Below are 20,461 nucleotides of genomic sequence, written 5' to 3'. Positions count from 1 at the left end.
ATGGGTGGCAGTTGTGTTAGTAAGGCAGGACCTGATCTACAAGACTGGATTGTGTCCTGAGGCAATCTCTTGAGATATAAAAGACAGAAGTGAGCAGAGAGACAGGGGGACCTCAGACCATCAAGAAAGCAGTGCCAGGAACAGAGCACATCCTTTGGACTGGGGTCTCTGTGCCGAGAAGCTCCTAGTCTGGGGGAACACTGATGAGAAAGCCGACAGAGAGAAAAAGCCTTCCTCTGGAACTGATGCCCTGAATTTGGACTTGCAGCCTACCTTACTGTGAAGAAATAAATTTCTCTTTGTTAAAGCCATCCACTTGTGGTATTTCTGTTATAGCAGCACTAGATAACTAAGACAGATGTTTACCTCTGTTTTATTGACTATGCATAGGCATTCGACTGTGTGGATCATAACAAATTATGGATAACTTTACTAAGAATGAGAATCCCAGAACACTTAATTGTGCTCATGAAGAAACTGTACATAGACCAAGAGGCAGTCATTCAAACAGAACAAGGAGATACTGTGTGGTTTAAAGTCAGGAAAGTTGTGTGTCAGGGTTGTATCCTTTCACCATACCTATTCAGTCTGTATGCTGAGCAAATAATCCAAAAATCTGGACTATGTGAAGAATGGGACATCACGATTGGAGGAAGACTCATTAGCATCCTTTGATATGCAGATGACACAACCCTGCTTGCAGAAAGTGAAGAGGACTTGAAGTACTTACTGATGAAGATCAAAGACGGCACCTAACAACAACAGTAGCATGTTGTTGTTGGGTACCACCACATCGTTTCTGACTCACAGGGACCCAACCTATAATAGAAGGAAACACTGAGTCCTGCGCCATCCTCATAATTGTTGTTATGCTTGAGCCCATTTTTGCAGCCACTGTGTCAATCCATCTCATTGAGGGCCTTCCTCTTTTTGGCTGACCCTCTGCTTTACCAAGCATAATGTCCTTCTCCAGGGACTGGTCCCACCTTGTGATGGTTAAGACTGTGTGTCAACTTGGCTGTGCCATGATTCTCAGTGTTTTGGCAGTCATATAATGTTGTGACCATTTCCCTGTTGAGATTTGATATGTGATCACCCCCAGGATGGGATCTGCGGTGAGTAGTACTATGGGGGGCTGGGTCTGTGGCAGCTCACCGCCCCCCTCGGCCTTCATCTTTCCACCCTCCGCCACCTAGTCCTTCCTGCTCTCCTTGCTGGGGCTTTTTGCTTGTTCTGGATCCTGCAGCTGGCTCCTGTTCATCTGACCTCTGGTTCCTGGGACTTGAGCTAGAAGCTTACCTGCTGTCTTGCCTGCTGATCTTGAGATTTGTCAATCTTCACAGCCTGTAAGCAACAGCCCTGCTCTCTAGCCTGCTGATCTTGGGTTCGCCAGCCTCTATGGCTACGTTGAGTGAGGAGAAGACTGCAACAGCCCTGCTTTACAGCCTGCCAGTCTTGGGTTTGCCAGCCCCTGCAGCTATGTGAGTTAGGAGAAGCCTCTCTCCTGTCCCATAGACTTGGGACGTTACAGCCTCTAAAAACTGAGTGAGCCATTACTTTGATATAAATCTCTCTATATACATATATATTTATACACTTGACTGATTTTGCTTCTCTAGAGAACCCAGCCTAAGACACTCCTGATAACACGTCCAAAGTATGTGAGACAAAGTCTCGCCATCCTCACTTCTAAGGAACATTCTGGCTGTACTTCTTCCAAGACAGATTTGTTCATTCTTTTGGCAGTCCATGTTATATTCAATATTCTTTGCCAACATCATAATTCAAAGGCATCAATTCTTCTTCAGTCTTGCTTATTCGTTCTCCAGCTTTCACATGCTTATGAGGCAATTGAAAATACCATGACCTGGGTCAGGCACACCTTAGTCCTCAAAGTGATATCTTTGCTTTTTAACACTTTAAAGAGGTCTTTTGCAGTGTATTTGCCCAATACAATGTGTCTTTTTATTGCTTGACTGCTGCTTCCGTGGTGTCGATTGTGGATCCAAGTAAAATGAAGTCGTTGATAACTTCAGTATTTTCTCTCTTTATCATGATGTTTCTTATTGGTCCAGTTGTGAGGATTTTTGTTTTCTTTATGTTGAGGTGTAATCCATACTGAAGGCTGTAGTCTTCGATCTTTATCAGTAAGTGTTTCAAGTCCTCTTCACTTTCAGCAAGCAAGGTTGTGTCATCTGCCTCTTGCAGGTTGTTAATGAGTCTTCCTCCAATCCTGATGTCCCATTATTCTTCATATAGTCTAGCTTCTTGGATTAATTGCTCATCATAGGGATTGAATAAGTATGGTGAAAGGATACCACCCTGATGCACACTTTTCCTGACTTTAAACCATGCAGTATCCCCTTGTTCTGTCTGAGCGACTGCCTGTTGGTCTAGCTACAGGTTCTGCATGAGGACGTAGAATGTATTGTCATTCAATATCTTCATCAACCATTGGTATCATCCATATTTCTAATGTCTTAACTTATAAAATAAAAGAAGTAGATAAAATGATCTCAACTATCACAAAGTGATAAAATTACAGTTATTTTAAAATTAAAGTTGATACTTCAGAATTGTCATTACGATACATTATCTTTACCTCTCAGCTATTTCCTATGAATGAGATGTGTTTGACCAAACACTCCTATGTGGAGAGTATATGTGTATGAATTTGAAGAAATTTCTAATGAAAGAGAGAAAACGTTTTGCTATCCTGAACAAGTTTTTAGATGCGATCAGAAATGTTTGTCTCATAAGTCAGTCCCTATGTAACGAAAATTTAAAGTAGATTGTTAAGAAAATGAGAATAAACAGTGCTCTGGTGTCTATTTTCTATAAGATAAATAGTATACATGTATATAAATATGAATGTATATATATATTAATTTGAATAGAAGTCTTAAAATTATATAAAATAATATATTTATATAGGTTTATGAACTTATATGAAAACATTTGATTAATATATACTCATTAATTTAAATTATATAAAATTATAAATAGATAGATAACTGCCATTGAGTCAAATCCAAATCATGGTAACCTTATGGACAAAAGAATGAAATGTTCTGCATCATCCTGAGGGAGCCCTAGTGGCTCAGCTGCTAATCAAATGTTGGCCGTTTAAACCCACCAGCCATTCCATGGGAGAAAGACGTGGCAGTCTGCTTCCTTAAAGATTACAGCGTTGGAAATCCTATGTGGTAATTCTACTCTGTCCTACAGGGTCTCTATGAGTTGAAATCAGCCCAACAGCAGTGGGTTTGGTTTTTGGTTTTCTGCATCACCCTCACAATAACAAGCATGTTCAAGTCCATTGTTTCAGCCATTGTACTAATCCATCTCACTGAGAGTCTCCCCTGCCCTCTGGCCCCTACTTCATCAAACATGAAGAACATGTCCTTCTCCAGCAATTGATCCCTCCTGATGATGTGCCCAAAGCCAGTTACTCAGACAATGTTCTGTTGTGATCTGTAAGATTTTCATTGACTGATTTTCAGAAGTAGACAGCCAGGTCTTTCTTCCTAGTTTGTCTTAGTCTGGAAGCTCTGCTGAAACCTGTCCACCATGGGTAACTCTGCTGGTATTCGAAATATCAGTGGTCTAGCTTCCAGCAGCATAGCAACACGCAAACCACTACAGTATGACAAACTGATTTTATAATGAATATAAAACCATTAGGAAATTCCTCAAGCAATAAATAATTATAAAAATTAAAGTAATTCGGAGAAAATGAGCAGTCAGTGAAGCACGACAATCAACAGGGTAAAGCAGGGCAAAGTCCCTAGCTTACCCCAGTGTACAGTACAAGGAAAATCACCAGTAAGTCTTGATTACTGAAATAGGATGAAAGCCCAGAAACTGACCACCATATTTATAAAATATTGACACGTAATAGTGTAAATTGTATCCATTCATTCAGAGAGGTCAAATCTGCATTTGTTCCAGTGGCCAGAGCAGTCTATTAAACAACAATGAAGATTCAGACAAGATGGCAGATTTTTTGTCATCTAACACCTCACAACCTATGCTATTCATTTTATAACATGGTGCCTTCCACTCTTAAAAAACTTAAATCTGTTAACCTTCCCTGTCCCCACTGGCACGGTCTTGGTCCACATTACTCTCTAGTGCATGGAATACTAAAAAAATGCCCAGTGGACTCTGAGTACCTTGGGGACAAGAACTGTGCCTTGAAAAGTGGTATCTTGAACTAACTAGAAGTTGGGACTCTGGAATAAGACAACCTAGATTCAAATCTCATTCTCACCAAGTGATGGGCATTTATTGTTTTGCTCCAGTATCACTCCATAAGGCAACATCTCTGACCATGATAGGGTTTAGCTATTCATCAGTAACAATCAACCAGTTGCCACCGAGTGAACCCCAACTCATGGTGACCCCATGTGTGTCAGACTACAACTGTGCTCCACAGGGTTTTCAATGGCTGATTCTTCAGAAGTATAGCCCTGGTGGTGCAGTGATTAAGCACTTACCTGCTAACCAAAAGGTCGTCAGTTCAAACCCACCAGCTTTTTCACAGGAGAAAGATGTGGCAGTCTGCTTCTGTAAAAATTACAGCCTTGGAAACCTTGTGGGGCAGTTCTACTCTGCCCTTATAGGGTTGCTATGAGTCAGAATTGACTTGACAGCAATGGGTTTGGTTTTACAGGTTTTTAGAACACCGGGTCTTTCTTCCAAGGCACCTCTGGGTGAACTTGAACCTCCAACCTTTCAAGCACATTACCCATTTGCACCACCTGGGGTCTCCAGTAACAATAAACTGTCTAAAAAAAAAACCCTTGCAAATTTTACGACACACTGCTGAATAATGCATAGCTCAGATTCTTCTCTTTGAAATAAACATCTTACTGTTTTATCATCCTTGATGATTTTGTTCTTGTTTTTTGCTCTTTTTCAATTATCAGCTTTTCAAACTTATTCTCATTTGCCAATGTTTTACCATTGATCCTAGCAATTCTTGAACATTACTCTTCTTACAAAACCAAAAAAAAACCAAACTCGTTGCCGTCAAGTCAATTCCTAATCATAGTGACCCTATAGGACAGAGTAGAACCGCCCCATATGGTTTCCAAGGAGCATCTGGTGGATTTGAACTGCTGACCTTTTGGTTAGCAGCTATAGCTCTTAACCACTACACCACCAGGGTTTCCATTACCTTCATAGACTTCATGAATGTCTGCATCTCTTGATAGACTTGCAATTTCATTTCCCAATCATTTGCATTTCATTTGTATTGGATCGATAAATGTGACAAAGGTAATGTTAAATGTGAAAGGAAAATTTAAGAGGTGATTAATTTTCTATGTGATTAGTTTACTATTGAATGTTGAGTTATAACCTTATTTGCTTCCCTAAGCAATCTCATAACTCTGGAGATTTATATATCAATACTCAGATAAATTCTAAGGACTATTATGCCTACATTATACATCATTAATTATGGGGAAAATTTATTACATAAATTTAAGTAGAAAGGTTTAATACAAATTTGTTTCTCCCATATTGCAATCGAGTGTATGTGTATGTGGTGTATAAATCTTTTATATGAAAGACTTTGAAGGAGTCACAAAAATTAAAATAGCTGTTGGTTTAATAAAATATATTTTTAAAGTTTCTTTCATACAATTTCACTACCGTTGTAATAAAGAGTAATGAAATCTCTCTCAGCTTCGGCAGGAGCCACTTCAGTCAGAGCAGCGAGCGCTAGCTGCTGTAGTGAACAATCTCCGTGTTTCGATGGTTTACTAGCAGAGAGATTTGCTTCTTCCTCACATCACGGTTGCTTAGGACAGAGCCCACAAACTTCTCCCACAGGCTCAAACTCCACTGATCCCTGGATGGGAAGTGGGTAGCTGTTATGGATTGAACTGTGTCCTCCAAAAATGTCAATTTGGCTAGGCCACGATTTCCAGTATTGTGTGATTGTCCACCATTTTGTCATCCGATGTGATTTTCCTATGTGTTGTAAATCCTATCTCTACATTGTTAATGAGGCAAGACTCAATCTACAAGATTAGGTTGTGTCTTGAGTCAATCTCTTTTGAGATGTAAAAGACAGAAGCTAGTAGAGAGACATGGGGACCTCATACCACCAAGAAAGTGTGCCGGGAGCAGAGTGCATCCTTTGGACCGAGGGTCCCTGCACTGAGAAGCTCCTAGACCCGGGGAAGATTGATGACAAGGACCTTCCTCCAGAGCCCAACAGAGAGAGAAGCCCCTCCCCCAGAGCTGACGCCCTGAATTTGGACTTTTAGCCTACTAGCCTGTGAGAGAATAAACTTCTGTTTGTTGAAGCCATCCACTTGTGGTATTTCCGTTATAGCAGCTCTAGATGACTAAGAGAGCAGCCCACCTGGGATTCTTCTCCAAGCAATGACTCAGGGATTTGGGGTCGTTTTATCATATGATCCTTGAGTCCTTTACTTTCAAATGTGCTCACAGACAGAGAGCAAACTAACAACATCATGTGGGGCATTTACTGGCAGGCCCAGAACTGGCCACTATCGCATCTACCCACATGCCATTGGACAAACTTGTCATGCGGTCCCAATTTAACTGCAGAGGAGGTTGGGGGATCCAGTTTTCCTGTGTGCTCAGGAAGAAGGGGATCAGTGAGCACCTAGCCAATTTCTACCATGGCAGTCCTCATGATCTCAAAATTTGCTACTTGTCCCTTTCCAACATTTTGTAGCTATAGAAGAAACAAAGATGCTCGTAAACAGTGTTGGAATTCAGTGAGTAGTCTGCTTGGTTATTTCTTTCTTCCTTGCATCATAAATTTCCCAAGAGCCCTCATACTACATTGTGCTCAATCTAATTTACATTATACTACTGTTTCCTGCTAATCTATTATTAATTCTATCAGAGGTATCTTTTTAATAATATGAACATCTCACTAGGCAATCATGTCATCTCCAGCATGTTCTCATTTTACTGTGCTAAGCAAAATGCGAGAGTATGTTTTTGAGCCTGACAGCCACCTTAGGATGAAGGTGTCAGTACTACTCTACCTATTTTGTAGATGAGGAAATTGAGGTTAACAGAGGGGAAATGTGTTGGTGAGGCCACACAATTAGTAAAAGCCCAGATGAAGATGTAGAATTGGGCCACTGGGGTCCATCACTCATCTCTCCTTCAAGTTGGCCCTGACTCATGGTGACTCCATCACAATGAAACAGAAAGCTACCTGGTCCTGCGTCATCTCTACAATCTGACCATTGTGATCCACAGGGTTTTCATTGGCTGATCTTCTGAAGTAGATCTCCAGGTCTTTCTTCCTAGTCTGTCTTAGTCTGGAATCTTCACTGAAACCTGTTCAGCATCATAGCAACACACAAGCCTCCGACTGACAAGTGGTGGCTGTGCATGAGGTGCATTGGCTGGGAATTGAACCCAGGTTTCCTGCACGGAAGGCAAAAATTCTACCGCTGGACCACCAATGCCCCCTGGCACCAATAGGTGTTCAATAATCATTTGTAGATATGATGGTTGAAGCTGTGGCAAGGCTCAGAAGAGCCCCTCACCGCGTCTTCATTTTTTTCAGAACTCTCAGTGATAGCTCTAGTATTCACGAACAGATTCACTGCAAATGTTATGAGATCAACATTGCATAGAATAAATACTGCATAAATATTCTGTGGGTTAGAATTGGATATCTTGACTATAGGTGTAGTAGAGTTTTTAATATTTAATTCACAACAAGGAAAGAAAATTTCAAACCTTTGAGAAGTGGAAGCCTGCCTTCTGGGTCATGCTAAGCTGATGCCTTCAAGTCAATTCCAACTCATGGCAACGCTATGTGTTACAGAGTAGAAATGCTCCATAGGGTTCTCTTGGCTGTGATCTTTACAGAAGCAGATTGCCACGCCTTTCTTCTGTGGTGCTGTTTGGTGGGTTTGAACTGCCGACTAAGCCAAGCAGAAACTCTAGTCTGATAAACCTTCAGCCTGCTTTCATCCCTCCTCTTCTCCAGAGACCCTCCCACCCTGAGTGACTGGAAAGGGAACCCCTGGATTGACTTTCTATTCAATTTATATATAATTTAATATAAATAATTATGAAAATAATATCATCTTTGAGAACTCTTAAGAATAAATTATTACTGGTGCTGGTATAAGTAGTTGAATGATGATTTATTTGATGTTGCTTAAAAATAGCTTTACTACCTCCCTCCACATGTCTGTCAGTTTGTCGTACTGTGGGGGCTTGTATGTTGCTGTGATACTGGAAGCTACGCCATCAGTATATCAAATACCAGCAGGATTGCCCATGGTAAACAGGTTTCAGCTGAGCTTCCACACTAAGAGACAAGGAAGAAGGACCTGAAAGTCTGTTTCTGAAAAGAATTAGCCAGTGAAAAACCTTATGAATAGCAGCAGAACACTGTCTGACACAGTGCCGGAAGATTAGCCCCCCAGGTTGGAAAGCACTCAAAAGACAACTGGGGAAGACCTGCTTCCTCAAAGTAGAGTCGACCTTAATGACATGGATGGAGTCAAGCTTTCAGGACCTTCATTTGCTGATATGGCATGACTCAAAATGAGAAGAAACAGCTGCAAATAACCATTAATAATCAGAACATGGAATGTACGAAGTATGAATCTAGGAAAATTGGAAATCGTCAAAAATGAAATGGAACGCATAAACATCGATATCCTAGTGTCTTAGTCATCTCGTGCTGCTCTAACAGGAATACGACAAGTGGATGGCTTCAACAAAGAGAAGTTTATTCTTTTATACTCCAGTAGACTACAAGTCCAAATTTAGGGCATCAACCCCAGGAGAAGCCTTTCTCTCTGTGTTGGCTCTGAAGGAAGGTCCTTGTGATGCATTAGTCTTTCCTTGGTCTGGGAGCATCTCAGAACAGGAACCTGAAGTCCAAAGGACACGCTCTGCTCCCAGCACTGCTTTCTTGGTGGTGTGAAGTTCCCATGTGTCTCTGCTCGCTTCTCTCTTTTACGCCTCAAAAGAGATTGGATTAAGACACTAGCTAATCTTGTAAACCTCATCAGCATAACCTCATCACAGTGATAGAATTTACAACACATAAGGAGATCACATATAACCTCATCATAGTGACAGAGTTTACAACACATAAGGAAATCACATCAGATTACACAATCATACAATACTGGGAATCATGACCTAGCCAAGTTGCTACACACATTTCATGGGGGACACAATTCAATCCATGACACCTAGGCATTAGTGAGCTGAAATGGACTGGTATTGGTCACTTTGAATCAGACAATCATATGGTCTACTATGCCAGGAGTGAGAACTGGAACAGGAACGGTGTTGCATTCATCATCTAAAAGAACATTTCAAGATCCATCCTGAAGTACAACGCTGTAAGTAATAGGATAATATCCATACATCTACAAGGAAGACCAGTTAATACAACTACTATTCAAATTTACGCACCAACCACTAAGGCCAAAGATGAAGAAATTGAAGATTTTTACCAACTTCTGCAGACTGAAATTGATCAAATATGCAATCAAGATGCATTGATAATTACTGTTGATTGGAATTTGCAAGTTGGAAACAAAGGATTGGTAGTTGGAAAATACGGCCTTGGTGATAGAAATAATGCCTGAGGTCTCATGATAGAATTTTGCAAGACCAATGACTTCTTCATTGCAAATACCTTTTATCAACAACATAAATAGCAACTATACACGTGGACCTCGCCAGATGGAATACACAGGAATCAAATCTACTACATCTGTGAAAAGAGAAGATGGAAAAGCTCAATATCATCAGAAGAACAAGGTCAGGCACCAACTTCGAAACACACAATCAATTGCTCATATGCAAGTCCAAGTTGAAGCTGAAGAAAATTTGAACATGTCCACAAGAGCCAAAGTATGACCTTGAGTATATCCCACCTGAATTTAGAGATCATCTCCAGAGTAGATTTGACACGTTGAACACTAATGACCAAAGACCAGACGAGCTGTGGAACAACATCAAGGACATTATGCAAGAAGAAAGCAAGAGGTCATTAAAAAGGCAGAAAAGAAAGAAAAGACCAAAATGGATGTCACAAGAGACTCTGAAAGTTGCTCTTGAATGTCAAGTAGCTAAAGCAAATGAAAGAAATGATGAAGTAAAAGAGCTAAACAGAAGATTTTGAAGGGCAGCTTGAGAAGACAAAGTAAATTATATAATGACATGTGCATAGACTTGAAATTAGAAAACCAAGAGGGAAGACCACATTTGGCATTTCTCAGGCTGAAAGAACTGAAAAAAAGAAATTCAAGCCTAGATTTACAATATTGAAGGATTCTACGGGGAAAATATTAAACGATGCAGGAAGCATCAAAAGAAGATGGAAGGAATACACACAGTGACTGTATCAGAAAGAATTAGCTGACATTCAACCATTTTGGGAGGCAGCACATGATCAAGAACCAATGGTACTGAAGGAAGAGGTCCAAGCTGCACTGACGAGGCTCCAGGAACTGACAGAGTACCAACTGAGAGTTTCAACAAATGGATACAGAGCTGGAAGCACTCACTCGTCTATGCCAAGAAATTTGGAAGACAGCTACCTAGCCAACTGACTGAAAGTTATCAAACAATATCATTAATATCACACACAACCGAAACTTTACTGAAGATCATTCAAAAGTGGTTGCCGCAGTACATCAACAGAGAACCGCCAGAAATTCAAGCTAGATTCAGAAAAGGACATGGGACAAGGCATATCATTGCTGATGTCAGATGGACCCTGGCTGAAAGCACAGAATACCAGAAAGACGTTTACTTGTGTTTTATTGACTATGCAAAGGCATTCGACTGTGTGGATCATAGCAAATTAATGGATAACATTGCAAAGAATGAATTCCAGAAAACTTAATTGTGCTCATGAGGATCCTGTACATAGATCAATAGGCAGTCGTTCGAACAGAACAAGGAGATACTTTGCGGTTTAAAGTCAGGAAAGGTGTGCATCAGGGTTGTATACTTTCACCATACCCATTCAATCTGTATGCTGAACAAATAATTCGAGAAGCTGGACTCTATGAAGAAGAATGGGGCATCAGGATTGGAGGAAGACTCATTAACAACCTGTGTTATGCAGATGACACAACCTTGCTTGCTGAAAGTGAAGAGGAGGACTTGAAGCACTTACTGATGAAGATCAAAGACCACTGCCTTCAATATAGATTACGTCTAAACATAAAGAAAACAAAAATCCTCACAGCTGGACCAATAAGCAACATCATGATAAACAGAGAAAAGATTGAAGTTGTCAAGGATTTCATTTTACTTGGATCCACAATCAACACCCATGGAAGCAGCAGTCAAGAAATCAAAAGACACATCGCATTGGGCAAATCTGCAGCAAAAGACTTCTTTAAAGTATTAAAAAGCAAATATGTAACCTTGAAGACTAAGGTGCACCTGACCCAAGCCATGGTGTTTTCAATTGCCTCACATGCATGCAAAAGCTGGATGATGAATAAGGAAAAGGAAAACGGAAGAAGAATTGATGCCTTTGAATTAGGTGTTCGTGAAGTATATTGAATATACCATGAACGAACAAATCTGTCTTGGAAGAAGTACGACCAGAATGCTCCTTAGAAGCAAAGGTAGAGAGACTGTGTCTCACATACTTCGGACACATTATCAGGAGGGATCAGTCCCTGAAGAAGGACACCATGCTTGGTAAAGTAGAGGGTCAGCCAAAAAGAGGAAGACCCTCAATGAGATGGATTATCACAGTGGCTGCAACAATGGGCTCAAGCATAACAACGATTGTGAGGATAGATCAGGACCGGGCAGGGTTTCGTTTTGTGGTACATAGGGTGACTGTGAGTCAGAACAACTCGACCGCACCTAACAACAGCTACCTGTCTTCAATTTGATACTGATTAGAGTTGGGAAAGGGCATAAACAGATCAGCGTCTATCTCTGGCAAAGTACTTGAACTTCACATGATATTTTTTCAAACAAGTACCACTAGACAAAATCATAGCTAAAGTCATTTCTGAGAAATTGTTAGAATATCAGCAATGATTGAAAAAACATTGCTAATGAGAGACAGAACCCTTGAGAATTTAGAATGTTATGTTTACATGACATGATGCATTGTAAAATATAAAATGAAATCCAAAAAATTGGATATACTGTGATAACAAGATAAAATATAGTCTTATTGTGATTACAGCCATAGCAAAAATGCAAGTTCAGTGTATCATACACCTGTAACGTGTGAGGCCCAGGGGCTTCCCTCAGCCAAGGACTAAAACAAGCCCCTGGGCTTGATTTATTAAAAGCATGGACCTGATTATTCAGTTTTCTCAGGAGGAATCTGGGGATGGAACTTCTATGCTAGTGATGAAATAAAAGTGGCTGCAGTTGGAGGAGCCCATGTTAACTCTCAAGTCTTTATGTCTGGAAAAAATAAAAATTTGGGCAAGTAGGTAATTTTATACATGCACTTTTGGAAGGAAATAAGAGAACCGAGTAAAGACACAAAAAAATGAAGGCAATTTCTCAAGGATTGGCTAGCAAAAGTCCCAGTTTGGTGATGGGTGAAGCAAGCAATACAGGGTTCCACAACAATCACAAAATCAGGTACATATTGTTGGCAAATAATCAGCTATTTGACAACACCAAGGATGGAACTAATTAAGCACATTGTGGAAGCTGGGCTGAGCACCTTATAGCCGAACGAGACCACATTCAAGATCACAGTCAGTATTTTCCTTCATGGGATCTCAGTTACTCGGCACATTTCAATCTGATTAACTAAACACACCAGTGTGGCCAAATTCATCACTGGTTTCGTAGCCTGTACAGAGCAAAACTTAAAAAAAAAAACAGAAAACACAAGCTAGTGTGTAAATAGACCCTTTGAAAATAAAAACCCACTTGCTGAGGGAAACTGTTTTTGGTGGATTCCAAATCAATAAACTTCTCACAGCACTTGGAAAAAGTTCTGACCTGAAATCAAGAAAGAGGGAAATAAGAAAACCCACTTTATATCACTGGCACCCCTTGGTTCATTTCTTTGTAGGTGTTTGAAGTGCACTGTGCTATTTTTGTCTTCTTAGGAAAGAAATCTAATAATCGGTAGGAAAGAGGGCAGAAAAGGAACTGGGAGCCAGGGGAAGCCACAGCCAAGTCAGAGTGAGTTTTCCATGGAGTAAATGTCTTTTCAACAAGTGTGCCAAATATCCTATACCTAACACATACTTCCCAGACTTTCAATGTATAGTTCCAAAAACAGCTTCTGGAAACCCAGAATTCTGATGGGCAGAAAAGAATGTTGAAGTTACAGACACTCTGAAGTTCGCGCCATGTGGTCACGTGCACACCATGTCCTCGTCCCCATGCTTCTGTTTGTAATGAGCTTCCATGGTTGTCAAGATAGACTTTCCTTACTAAAATATGGTGCTGGTTTGCCTTTGAGGAGATATAACACTAGGGGGAGATCATTTTTGAAAAAAGCCATAGAACTGCCTCGGGCCATTGCAACCATCATGTCGAGTTTCCATCACTCTGCCACAGACACCGTGCTAACCACACTCACCTGTGCAGTTCGGGACACACCTACCACAGTCCGGCCGTGTCTACTGAGAAGAGGAGTAGTCAGACTTCCGGGGTCAAACCCCAACTCTGCACTTACTCTTTGGTGACCTGGACAAGACCCCTCACCTGTCAGCTTCTGTGTCCTCCGTTACGATGGGAGGTGGTGCAATGACCTCAGCACAGGAATGCTGTGGGGACTGATGACCTCATCAGTGGGGAGTGTCTCCATGGCACCAGGCCCAGGGTAAAGGCTCAGGAAGTGTTAGCTATTGCTTTGACTATCATCATTGCCTTTTTCAGTCCTTTATTTATGAAACGTTGCCGGCCCGACCCAACTAAACCCAGTACAGCTGGGCAGAACTACATAGAGCACGGGAATTGCGTGTGTGTGTGTGACAGAGAGAGAGAGAGAGAGAGACATCCCTCTTTCATCCAACAACCAGTTACTAAACCTGTATTATATTCCCCTCCACCTGTCTGTCAGTTTGTTGCACTGTGGGAGTTTGCATCTTGCTGTGAAGCTGGAAGCTAGGCCACCGGTATTTCAAATACCAGCAGAGTTTTCCATGGTGGATAGGTTTCAGCAGAGCTTCCACACTAAGATTAGGAAGAAAATCCTGGAGATCTACTTCTGAAAACCAGCTAATGAAAATCCTACAGATCACAACAGAACTATGGTCTGATACAGTGCTGGAAGATAAGCCTCCTCGGTTGGAAGGCACTCGAAATACAAAGTGGTCACAACAGTGGACTCAAACATATCAATAACTGTGAAGATGGTACAGGACTGCGCAATGATTGGTTCTATTGTACATAGGTTCAACATGAGTCAGAGCCGACTCGAAGGCAACTAACAATAACAACATATTTTGCTCCAGGCGCTGGGAATGAAGACAGAAGGTCCCTTTCAGTTTCTTCGAGGCCTTTTAGGACAGGTAAGTATATATACTCACTATACAAAAAAGAATTGGTCGATGTTCAACCAATTGAAGCGTATGAACAGGAACCAACGGTACTGAAGGAAGAAGTCCAAGCTGCGCTGAAGGCGTTGGTGAAAAACAAGGCTCGAGGAATCGACGGAATATCAATTGAGATGTTTCAACAAACAGATGCAGCCCTGGAAGTGCTCACTTGTCTATGCCAAGAAATTTGGAAGACAGCTACCTGGCCAACTGACTGGAAGAGATCCATATTTATGCCTATTCCCAAGAAAGGTGATAAAACCAAATATGGAAATTATTTAACAATATCATTAATATTACACACAAGTAAAATTTTGCTGAAGATCATTCAAAAGTGGCTGCAGCAGCATATCGACAGGGAACTCCCAGAAATTCAAGCCAGATTCAGAAGAGGACGTGGAACCAGGGATATCATTGCTGATGTCAGATGGATCCTGGCTGAAAGCAGACAATACCAGAAAGATGTTTACTTGTGTTTTATTGACTATGCAAAGGCATTCGACTGTGTGGATCATAACAAATTATGGATAACATTGCTAAGAATGGGAATTCCGGAACACTTAATTGTGCCCATGAGGAACCTGTACATGGATCAAGAGGCAGTCGTTTGAACAGAACAAGGGGATACTGCGTGATTTAAAGTCAGGAAAGGTGTGTGTCAGGGTCGTATCCTTTCACTATACTTATTCAATCTGTATACTGAGCAAATAATCCGAGAAGCTGGACTCTGTGAAGAAGAACAGGGCATCAGAATTAGAGGAAGACTCATTAACAACCTGCGTTATGCAGATGACACAACCTGGCTTGCTGACAGTGAATAGGACTTGAAGCACTTACTGATGAAGATCAAAGACCACAGTCTTCAGTATGGATTACACCTCAACATAGAGAATACTAAAATCTTCACACCTGGATCAATAAGCAACATCATGATAAATGGAGGAAGGACTGAAGTTGTCAAGGATTTCATTTGACTTGGATCCACAATCAACACCCATGGAAGTAGCAGTCAAGGAATCAAACAACACATTGCATTGGGCAAATCTGCCGCAAAAGACCTCTTTAAAGTGTTGAAAGCAAAGATGTCACCTTGAAGACTAAGGTGTGCCTGACCCAAGCCATGGTGTTTTCTATTGTCTCACAGGCATGCGAAAACTGAATGATGAATAAGGAAGACGGAAGAAGAATTGATGCCTTTGAAATGTGGTGTTGGTGAAGAATACTGAATCTACCATGCACTGCTAAAAGAACAAACAAATCTGTACAACCAGAATGCTCCTTAGAAGCAAGGATGGCGACACTATGTCTCACATACTTAGGACATGTTGTCAGAAGGGATCAGTCCCTGAAGAAGGACATCATGCTTGGTCAAGTAGAGGGTCAGTGAAAAAGAGGAAGACTCTCAATGAGATGGACTGACACAGTGGCTACAACAATGGGCTCAAGTATAACAACGATTGTGAGTGTGGTGCAGGACCGGGCAGTGTTTCGTTCTGTTGTGCACAGGGTCGCTATGAGTCAGAACCGACTCGACGGCACCTAACAACCAGCACATAACGCCTGCAAGAAATCTCTAGGGTAAAAGCTGTAACATTTGATCCCCATGTGGGAGTAGGCAGGAGACTGTAAACTCCTCAAGGGCAGGCACCCACCTGTGCTCTCAGTGCTTAGTCAGAGCTCAGCAAAATCTTCCTGGAGAGCTAAGAAAGGCCTTGTGTGGACAGGCACCGTGAGGGCGTCGAGGGGTAAGGGAAGAGGCTGTGACCCTGGCCCAGCCAGGGATCAGGGGACCCACGTTGCAGCCCTACTACTGACAAGAGCAAGTACGTGGTCTTAGAGGAGCCCTTCCCTCCTCCCTCCTGGATTCCTCATCCCTCAAACGGAGGCTGGGTGTCCCTGTCCTTGTGTTTGAGGATAAATGCTGACAACTGCTGTGAAATGTTATCAGGGCCATTGAAATACAAGAAACGACCCTCAAGGAGTCAGGCCTTGAGGAAGAATCCAGTTAGACCAAAATGTCATCCTTCCTCTCCTTTAACTACTACTTGCGTCATCCTGGCTTAAACCTCCGCAGCCCCCGCTTTTGTTGTAGTGACTCAGGCAGCTGTGATACCGTCAACGCTGCTGGTTCCTTTTTGTTTCCTCGGGAGACCTGAATCTTGTCCTTTGTCAGGATACCATCCAATGCCTGGTTTCTGCTTCTAGGAGCAGGGACACCTGGGGAGAGAAACGGGCTAGCAGAGTACCTCAATAACTTCAGTGAAACACACACGCCACAAAAGACGGTTACAGAGACGTGAGAGAAACAGAAACGAGAGCGCTCACTCCAGCTGAGGTCATGAAAGCCTTGGGTGAAACGTGGCTTTTGAGCGGGCCCTGAAAAATGAAAAACAATCAAATAAGCGAATATTGGGAAGAAAGCAGGAAAGTGGAACAGGATGAGCAAAGCTTCTGCAAGGGTTTAGTTCCGAGCATGTTCTGGAAACGGAGGATATTCTGGTTTTGCTGCAGTAAAGAGTGGGGTGGAGAGGCCGTGTGAGGTGCGGTGGGTGGCAGGTGGGGTCAGGCTGTGGAGTCCCCGCATCATGCCCACTGGAGGGCCATGGGACATCTTACACTGGGGGCCACCCATCAGATCTGCACTGTAGGGGGTTACCTAACTACAGCATTAAAACACTGGGTGTAAAGTAGTTTCCAAACCAGCTAGTTATCTGTGAGAGTTTGCAGTGATGCACGTAAGGGGCAGCAGCATCTTAGAATCTGTTTAAGCTACAAAGGGGCCGAACCCCCTCACTCCATGGTTATAACAGGGTCACCTCCCTTACTCACTAGGCACCTCCATCTTTGAGAAACCCAGCACTTCAGGAGAATTTCATGGAGTATTTACTCAGCATGACTGAGTTAGAAACTGGGGACATGAAGAAGAAAAGTCCATTTTGGTCCCTAAGCGAGAGAGACACCTTCACAGAGAACTTTAAAACTATCCAACTTCCAATGGAGGCTAAAATGAACCCCTCACAACAAGCTAGGGAAGCTCAGAGGGCAGAGACGGGGGGAATTCAGGCTGCAAAGACGGGGAGGGCTTCAGAGACATGAGCCTTGAAGGATGGAGAGACCCCCCCCCATCTCCACACCCCTTCACCATCGCCCTCCAAGTCCACACCGAGTCAGTGCTTGATTGTCTGTGGTTGAAGGGAGCTAGGCAGGTCTCTCTCTGTCTCTCTGTCTCTCTCTCTCTCACACACACACACACACACACACACAAAAAAAAACCTGTACTACAGAAACCACTCCCCAAGGTTAAGATTTTAATTCAGCTAAATTCAGCAAACTCTTAACGAATGGGATGATGTACCAGACCCTGTTCTATGTCTGCGTTCTGGCATTAAAAAGACTCAACAACCCTGGGATGCTCGGTGGCTCGCAGCCTCACGACAAGACATTAGCGCCGCCTGTGGGCATGGGACATCGCAAGGGGTGCCCGGCAGACATGGACTAACGAGGGGTCTGGTTGAAGGGTCACCACTGTGTCCACTGTGCACTCTGAGACCTGGACGAATGACAGCTGGCACACACGCCTTGGGGAACTGTCTCCCTAAACCAGGATTTAGGCTCACAATTCCAGAGCTACACACCATGCTGTAAAGTGAGTTATTTCTGCTGGTGAACCTGAGGCTGACTCACTCAGCCACAGCCCCAGCCCCACTAATTGATGCAATATAAGGAAGACTGTGTCCTCTGGTTGCTAAGTAAAGGTCAACACAGAGAAAAATGCACATTTAATCAAGTGGTATAACATTTACAAGTTCCTTTCTGGTCTCTTGTAGCTTTGCAAAGACTTGCAATTACATCCAGAATGTAAACATATCACATGTTTCCTGAACTGACCTCACCATATTATCTCATGGTGAGTGTTCCTGGGAACCTGATTTTCCCGAGTAACAAACTGATATTACAAATCTGCTAACAATAGGGCAAGTGCCTTGGGTCATTTTCCCAGAGTTGCTGGTGAATTTCTTCTAAGCCGGCACGTGATTTATAAATTCTCTCTGTAACTAATTGCTTGTACTTTCAAGGTTGTTTTTTGTTCATCCAGGATTCCTCTTACCCACTAACCCGTTGCAGTGAGTCGACTTCCCCTCACGGTGACCCCATGTGTGACACAGTAGAACTGCCCCACACGGTTTTCTTGGCCGTAATCTTTACGGAAGCAAATTGCCAGGCCTTTCTTCCGAGATGCCACTGGGTGGGTTCAAACTCCCAACCTTTATTTAGGTTATCAGTTGAGCGCAAACCATTAGCACCACCCAAGGACACCAGTTTGTCCTGCTGGAGCAGCGGTGAAGAGCTCAGCTGCTAACCAAAAGGCTGGCAGTTCAGATCCACCAGGCGCTCCTTGGAAACCCTGTGGGGCAGTTCTGCTCTGTCCTGTGGGGTCACTATGAGTCGGAATAGACTTGATGGCAACGGGTTTGGGTTTTTTTGTTTGTTTTCTTGGTTTATTGACTCAACTGTGGAGCATTTAAAAATTGTGATATGAGGCCCCACCCCAGACCAATTTTATTAGATGTGGGGGGCAATCATTGCTATTTTTTAAAACCCCCACATATGACTTAAGTGCCTATCTCCACTCAGCAAACCCTGATGTCCAAGGACTGCGGCCCTGGGGCAGCAGGAAGGGGAAGGTGGGAACACGCTCAAGGGACCATCCTCCGGCCCCGCCCGAGGACCAGTAGAGAGCAGGGAGGCCCAGGTGCTGGGGTTGGAGGGGCCGCTGCCCCACAGCTCTGGGGTCTAGGACAGGGTTCATGGAGCGCAGCCCCTGGACCACCAGCAGCAACATCACAGGAAACATGGCAGAAATGCAGCTCCCCAGGCCCACCCCGGACCTGGAGCTTTGGGGACGGAGCCCAGCAATCGGGGGATTTAACAAGCCCTGTAGGGAGGTTGGAGGCACCTGGGTGTCACAGATGGTTTGTGATTGACTACTGATTGAAAGATTGGTGGTTTGAACCACACAGCAGCTCTGAGGAAGAAAGGTCTGGTGATCCGCTCCCATAAAGATGATAACCAAGAAAACCCTATGGGGCAGTTCTGCTCTGACACGGATGAGGTCGCCATGAGCTGGAATCGGCAACAGGTTAGGTTTGGGCAGGTGGATCTGGAGTCCTCGGGTGGTACAAACTGTTAAGTGCTCGGCTGCTAACAGAAATGCTGGCGGTTCAAGTCCACTCAGAGGTGGCTTGGAAGAAAGTCCTGGCGATCTACTGAAAAATCAGCTACTGAAAACCCTATGGAGCACAGCTCTACTCTGACACGCATGGGGTCACCCCGCGTCAGGGTTGACTCAACGACAGCTGGTTGGGCAGGTGGATCTGAGGCAGCTAAGGTGTGAGATGCCGCTCGTGAAGAGCCGGGGACCAGCCCGCCGTCAAAGGACGCCACAGGCACAGCCTTCAGTGGGCAGGCTGCCCACCCCAAGGGGCTTTCGGAAATGCGGTGAGCGGAAGGACTGGAAGGTACTAGATGGAGAATTAATCCTCCTAAAACACCAACAGCTCCCCAAGAAGCTCTGCCTCGGAGCCATCTCAAGAGGGAGCGTGATAACTTGCCTTTAAGGAGGCCCGGCTGTGGGATTGGGAACAATGCAGCCCAGGGCAGAATTTCTAAGTAGGAACACCTTGTGTGGGTGCCCCTCCCCACCCCTCGCCTTCCCTTCCCTCACCTCCAGGTACTGACAGCAAACCATCTCACGGTCCCTCCAGGTCCGTTGCTACCACAGCACGCCCGGGCCAGTGCCCACAGGGCTCCTCATGCGCCCCCAAAGAGCCCAGGCCAGGTCTGCACCATGTCTGCCTCCCCAAAGAGCCCAGGCCAGTTCTGCACCACGTCTGCCCCCCCAAAGAGCCCAGGCCAGTTCTGCACCA

The sequence above is a fragment of the Trichechus manatus genome, unplaced genomic scaffold (genome assembly GCF_000243295.1).
Source record: "Trichechus manatus latirostris isolate Lorelei unplaced genomic scaffold, TriManLat1.0 scaffold00002, whole genome shotgun sequence".
Taxonomy (NCBI): domain Eukaryota; kingdom Metazoa; phylum Chordata; class Mammalia; order Sirenia; family Trichechidae; genus Trichechus; species Trichechus manatus.
The sequence above is the reverse complement of the archived record's forward strand: the minus strand, read 5'-3'. Positions refer to the sequence as shown.